The following is a 6,294-nucleotide window of genomic DNA, read 5'->3' on the forward strand; positions in this document are numbered from 1 at the left end:
TACCCAGAAAATTCCAGATTTGCTTCTCCCGCCGACCTAACTTCCCGACGTCACTACCGCTTCGTCCGACCACCTATGGCCATAAAATTAGTACCTATCTCTTCGTCTTGAAACAAGCTTTCCATTAATATATCCCTTGCATCCTATCATGCACTATAGACGACGAATCGAAGCCAAGAAGTTTATTGTAGCAAATTGGGATTTTTTGCCTATTTCTTCAAATCCCGGCCAAATCTGGCCAAATCGGATGTTGAGGCTAACTGGGCTTTGTTCCTCTTGCCATGTTCTACCAACCTACCAAGTTTCATCATCAAATTTGAGCTGTGGAAGGAGAATCGGAGATTTGAGCAAAATTGAGGGTTTTGTTCCGGTTTTCAGGTAAAAATCGACCATGTACACTCAAAATTGATCAATATTGTAGTTATGAAAGATGCTTAGAATGTTGAGATGATGCTGTGGATGAAATTTGGTGGCCGGAGGAGGAGTTGGCCGTCGCATGAACAGTGGCTGCGCGTGAACAGTGCGGTGCTTGAACAGTAACTTAAATTCTATTTTTAGCTAATTAAATCACATAATTGATGTAGAGTTTGTATATGTGATTTTGATAAAGATTGGAGAAGTTTTGAATCGATTATGAAATTCAGAAATTTAGAATTTTGATTATCGATTTACGAGAATCCGACCGTCGGATTTCTTTCGAATTTGCTTTAGAAATTGTAAATCGATGAAAATAAATTATTGGTGAAGTTTGGATGAATATCAAGGAGAATTGAGGGAGTTAAGATTAAAGGAGTCGTTTAGGAATTCGATTTAATTATCGTAAATTTTAATTTCGGTCTTGTATTTATTTATTTATGAGCGTTATATTATACAGGACGTGAGGAAGAACCACACGGGGAGAAATTTCAAATAAACGGCAAGCTTAGCTGTATATTGTGAGTGGACTTTTGTTTTAAATAATGATGCATGCGTTTATTTTCTTGAATTAATGCTTTATTTAATTAACATATTACTTTTCGAGCATTTGAATTGATTTCGGAATTTGATTTCGGTTTATCTCGTGGATTTGCTTTCAATAATGATTTTCTGATTATGATTTAATCCGGTTGCGAATTTCGGATATTAATTTTGTTATGCTCGGATTCGAAACTTTGATTTATGTTATTTTTTCAACCAAGTATTTTCCATGGCATTTTTCCAAAATGGAATACTAGTTCATTATTGAACTTCCTTGCTTATTCATCATTGACCCGATAATTTTTTGGTGTGTGGGACACGCCGTTGATTTATTGAAATTTCTTGTTTATTTATCGACTTTCGGTTTTGGCATTGGGAATGCCTTGATGATGATTTTGGAATTGGTTTTGTTTCGATTTATGGAGATTATGATTTATTATTATTTCTCGCATTTTTGCTATTGATTTGAGATACTCTTGGCATGTGGGACACGTTGTTGGAAATTCATTTGCGAGAGTTGGGGAAGCTTTATGAATTTATGTGGTTTCCGGATTTTCTTTTGCCATACTTTGGGTGACTATTATCATTGCTAGCATTGATTCGTCCGCCTTTGTGGCGCTGGTTACTGTCTTTGTGACAGTAATGCTGAAGCCCAGTATCCTAATCGCCACACTTAGTGGCGTGTGGCATGTGGGTATATAACGAGAGTATATGGGAGTACTTTAGCCTGGGAGGCTATCACCCGAGCCTGGGAGGCTCATTCTTATGGCTATCTTCTTCTTCCCCTACTTTTATATTATTTCTGGGCTAGCGGGGTCTAGTCCAATGATACGATACTCAGCGGGTTTGATTTACAGTTTCTAGTTTCCAGTTTCCTGATTTAAAGAAATAAAGTTTTACAAACGTTGCATGCATCGAGGTTTTATAAATTTAAATAAGTGGGAAAGTATTTAAGTTTGCTTCATTTAAATCATTTTAATTATTTATTTTTGTCCACTCACATTAACGTGTTTTTCAATACTTTCCTCTGTGCCCTTCGGTTTCAAATGCCCAGTTTGCAGGCGAAATTAGTTGAGGTCAGGCGTACACGGGTTGAGGCATAGTTGTCCCTGCTTCCGCATTGTAGGATCTATCGAACTTTCACCCTCTTTACTTTTATTTCTATTATACCTTTTGTTTTATAATTGCTCTGATAACCTGTGGGATTAATATTATTAAGTTGAGATTTGTGTAATGTGATTTGAAAGATGTTGTGAATTAGGGAGCAGGGTGGCTCCAGGAGAATAAGTATGGATTTCTTAGAAGTGTTAATGTCTTTCTACATGTTTTTGGGTAGTCCATTTTTAGGGGGAGTTCTGCCAAATTTTTAGCATAATTTCTTCTAAGGTGGGCCCCGCAGGGCTTCTTCGGATTTCAGGGTGAAATCCGGGGCGGGTCCTGTCATTTCGTCTCTACTTGAAACACTTGATTCCTTGTCACCCCATTCTTCACCACAGCTTCTTGTTGAATTCCAAACTCACTCAATAACCCATTAAGCCATAATGCTTATGCAGAAGCTTCTGTTAGTGTCATGCAATCTACTTCAGTGGTAGACAACGTCGTAGTTGATTCCAAAGTTTATCTACAACTCATTAAACCTTCACCACAAGTAAAGACATTACTTGTTGCAGGTCTTCTCTTGTCTAAGTCTCCTGCCAAATCTGAACCTTCATGACCAGTAGGGCTGTCAATGTGTAGTGTCGGGTTGGGTTCGTGTCGGGTCAAGGTATTTGTCGTGTCGTAAGATACAAACCCAAACCCAACCCATTTAATAATGGGAAAGGATCCTCTCCTAAGCTTATTCCCCTCCTAACCTACCTAAGCTTTTTATCGGATGACGACACGTGTCAAGTCTCATATCTAATGGTCTACATCCATTCTCAACATAAAAAGTTATTGATTTTACAAAAGAACCCTTTATAGTTTTTGTCTTATTCTCCTATGCCAACTCTGTCTATCTCCAGTCTTCAACTCTCTCTCTCTCTCTCTCCACCTTCCTCTGTTCTCAACTATGAACAATAATTAAAATTGTATGCACCTGGAAAATGAAGGTAAGAATCAAAAGAGATTAAGCACAACTATCTCAACCCACTCATCCCTTCTATCGCCACAACTATCTCAACCCAATTTGATTAAGCAATCAAAAGAGATTGATAAGCAGTCATTAGAGGAATTGCAGCAAATTACAGCGATGGAAAACTAAATTAAAACCAAACTAATTCCAGGTCAAGTTTGGTAAATTGGTTCCGTCGGAAAACTGGTTAGGTAATTGGGTATCGCCGGAAAATTGAAATATCAAAAATTTTTGTGGCTTTTTTTTAAGGAATGGGATTGCAACGTTTTGATTTTGAGAGAAAGGAACCCATGTGGGAAGGAGAGAGATTGATTTAAGTGCAATTCATCTGATAAGGAGGGGAGAACATAAAGAAAAGGCGAGAGAAAGGGGAGGAAAAGAAGAACAGGCGAGAGAAAGGGGAGGAAAAGAAGAATAACCCAGGAAAAGGAACCGGAGAGAGAAAGGAAAGAAACAAAGTGGATGGGAAGGAAAAGAGGTAGACCGTTAGATCTGAAAAAAAAACACGTGTCGTCATATGATAAAAAGCTTAGGAAGGTTAGGAGGGGAATTAGCTTAGGAGAGGATTCTCTCCCTTTAATAATCGTGTCAAAAATTTAAACCCAAACCCAACCCATTTATTAAACGGGTTACCCGTTTCCAACCCGCTTAACCTATTTAATAAATAGGTTGTGTCGTATTTGACAAAAAGACTCATTTAAGGGTTAACAATGCGACCAATTTAACTAAAAAAATGCATAAATTGATTAAATTAACTAAAAACTCCACAAGACGAAGAATATAAATAATTATAAAGAAAAATATTTCAAATTGTCTAATCCTATGATCAAATACTCTCAACGTCTAAAATTTCAGAATAAAGTATAGTATAATCAGGTTATACAGGTTCACTTCGTGTTGGCGGGTTGACCCGTGGCCGACCCATTTATTAAATGGGTCATGGTGGGTTGACCCATGGCTAACCCACTTTTTAATCGTGTGGGTTCAACCCGCTTTATTTCGTGCGGGTTTCGAGTCGTGTTATCGAGTCATGTTATCGGGTCGTGTCGGAATTGACAGCCCTAATGACCAGCATTGCATGCTCGTTCTTGTTGCCTTTCAAATATACATCCATGCTCCTTGGTGTCTCGCAAGTGATACAGCATCAACTTCACTGCTTGCCAGTGTCGTCTACCTGGATTTGCCATATACTTTAACACATTGCTCAATGCTTGAGCTAAACCTGGTCTTGTGCAGATTCTAGCATACATAAGACATCCCACTACTCTTGTATAAGACACATTCATCAACTCATCTAACTACTTCGTAGATGATCTCTGCAAAATCAACTAGAAGTGTGCTACTAGTGGAGTAGACACAGATTCATATAACAGCCATATTTTTCCCGTTTCTTTGTCCCTCCTTATCTACACTCTTAGGATCTGTTGTGCAGCTTCTAGATCCTTATCTTCCTTCCCTAGTTGTGCCTTTAACTTCAAAATTCTAGACATATCCTGACATGTAGTCAACACATCACCTAAATAAAGTAGCAATAGTAAAACCATACTATCCTTGAATACATGATGATAAACGCAGCTATCCGTTGGTGAGATTTGGTCATAATCGACCTTTACTTTTTGCGACTACTCCTTGGCCAATACCCGAGCTTTGAATTTCATGGCTTCCTTATCATGCATTCCTTCCTTTTTCCTATAAACCCACTTAAAGCCAACCTGATTTCTTTCTTTGGGCTTAGGAATCGACTCCTAAACCAAGTCCTTCTGTATGGACTTCTTCATCTGTTCTAACATAGCTCCCATCCAACTTTCTTGTACATCATTTGCTATAGCTTCCTCATACGTGGTTGGATCTCCTAGACTGAAACTTAGAGCATACTTGTCCAATGCTATGCTTCTCTGGAACTCCTTCCCAAGTGACTGACGAACTGAGTCATAGGTATGTAGTGCTAATTGCTCCACTTGAGCTTGTATTAATGACTGTTGTTGTTTCTCTAAGACTTCATGCTCGATAACCACTTTATCATGCTCCACATGCTCAATTTGATCCACCTGAGCTGGAGTTTCTTCCATGATCCCTTTGGTTAGAGGAACTTCAGTTGCTTCCTCTACAACATCAGTCTTCTTCTTCACCTCACTTATCTTGACTTCATTGAACGGCATTGTCTCCTCATCAAAAATGACATGTCTGCTTAGAACCCTTTTCTTGCTGACAACATCCCATAACTTGTAGCCCTTTACTCCTTTCTCAACATCGAGAAATATGCACTTGCATGACTTTGGCTTGAGTTTGGTTTGCTCATTGTCGGAAATATCAGCATATGCACTACTACCAAACATCCTTAAGTTAGTGTAGTCAACTGGTTCTCCAGACCATACCTCCTCTGCACACTTGAAGTCCAAGACTTTTGATGGTGACCGATTAACCAAGTAACATGCATGGTTAACTGCATCTGCCCAAAACATGTCCGGTAATCCTGCATGCAGCCGCATGCTTCTTTCTCTCTCGAAGACAGTTTTATTCATCCTTCTAGCAGCTCTGTTTTGTTGGAGATTCTCTTTCACCGCGAAGTGTCTCGTGATTCCTTCATCCTTGCAAAATTGTAAGAACCTTTTCATTATGTATTCACTACCACTGTTACTTCTCAAATACTTGATTTTTCTGCCTGTTAGATTTTCTACTTCTGTTTTCCACTCCTTAAACTTGATGAAAACCTCGGATTTCTCCTTCATAAAGTAGACCCAAATCTTCCTAGAAAAATCATCTAGAAAAGTAACAAAGTACTTGAAGCCTTACATAGACCTTACTGGTGCCGGGCCCCATACATCTGAGTGAATATAATCCAGCAATCCTTTGCTTTTGTTCTCATGGTTTGCTAACTTGAATGCCACCTTCTGCTTCCCAAGAGTACAATCCTTACAGAAGTTCAGTTTGCAAACACTAACACCTTCTAGCTTACCTTTCTTGTGGAGTTCCTGCATTCCTCTTTGACTCATGTGCCCTAGACGATGATGTCATAGCTCAGTCTTGTCTTTTACCTCAGCAGAAATTGCAACTCCACCTATTATTGTAGTCCATGAAGCTTGTATAAGTTGTTAGGTTAGATGTCACCCTTCATCACAACAAGTGATCCCTTGAGAATTTTGAGTCTTCCCTTTCATAGCGATACCTATATCCGGCCTTGTCCAAAGTACCCAAAGATATCAAGTTCTTCCATAACTTAGGAA

General features: G+C 38.8%; 1 long non-coding RNA gene across 1 annotated transcript; it reads left to right on the forward strand.

Moving 5' to 3' along the window:
• Nucleotides 1-3,371, forward strand: LOC121052911. The gene is made up of 3 exons (XR_005810226.1): nucleotides 1-378; nucleotides 875-935; nucleotides 2,012-3,371. It is a non-coding gene; the product is annotated as an uncharacterized LOC121052911 (long non-coding RNA).
• The last annotated feature ends 2,923 nt before the right edge of the window (nucleotides 3,372-6,294 follow it).

Source organism: Rosa chinensis, chromosome 4 (genome assembly GCF_002994745.2).
Source record: "Rosa chinensis cultivar Old Blush chromosome 4, RchiOBHm-V2, whole genome shotgun sequence".
Lineage (NCBI taxonomy): Eukaryota > Viridiplantae > Streptophyta > Magnoliopsida > Rosales > Rosaceae > Rosa > Rosa chinensis.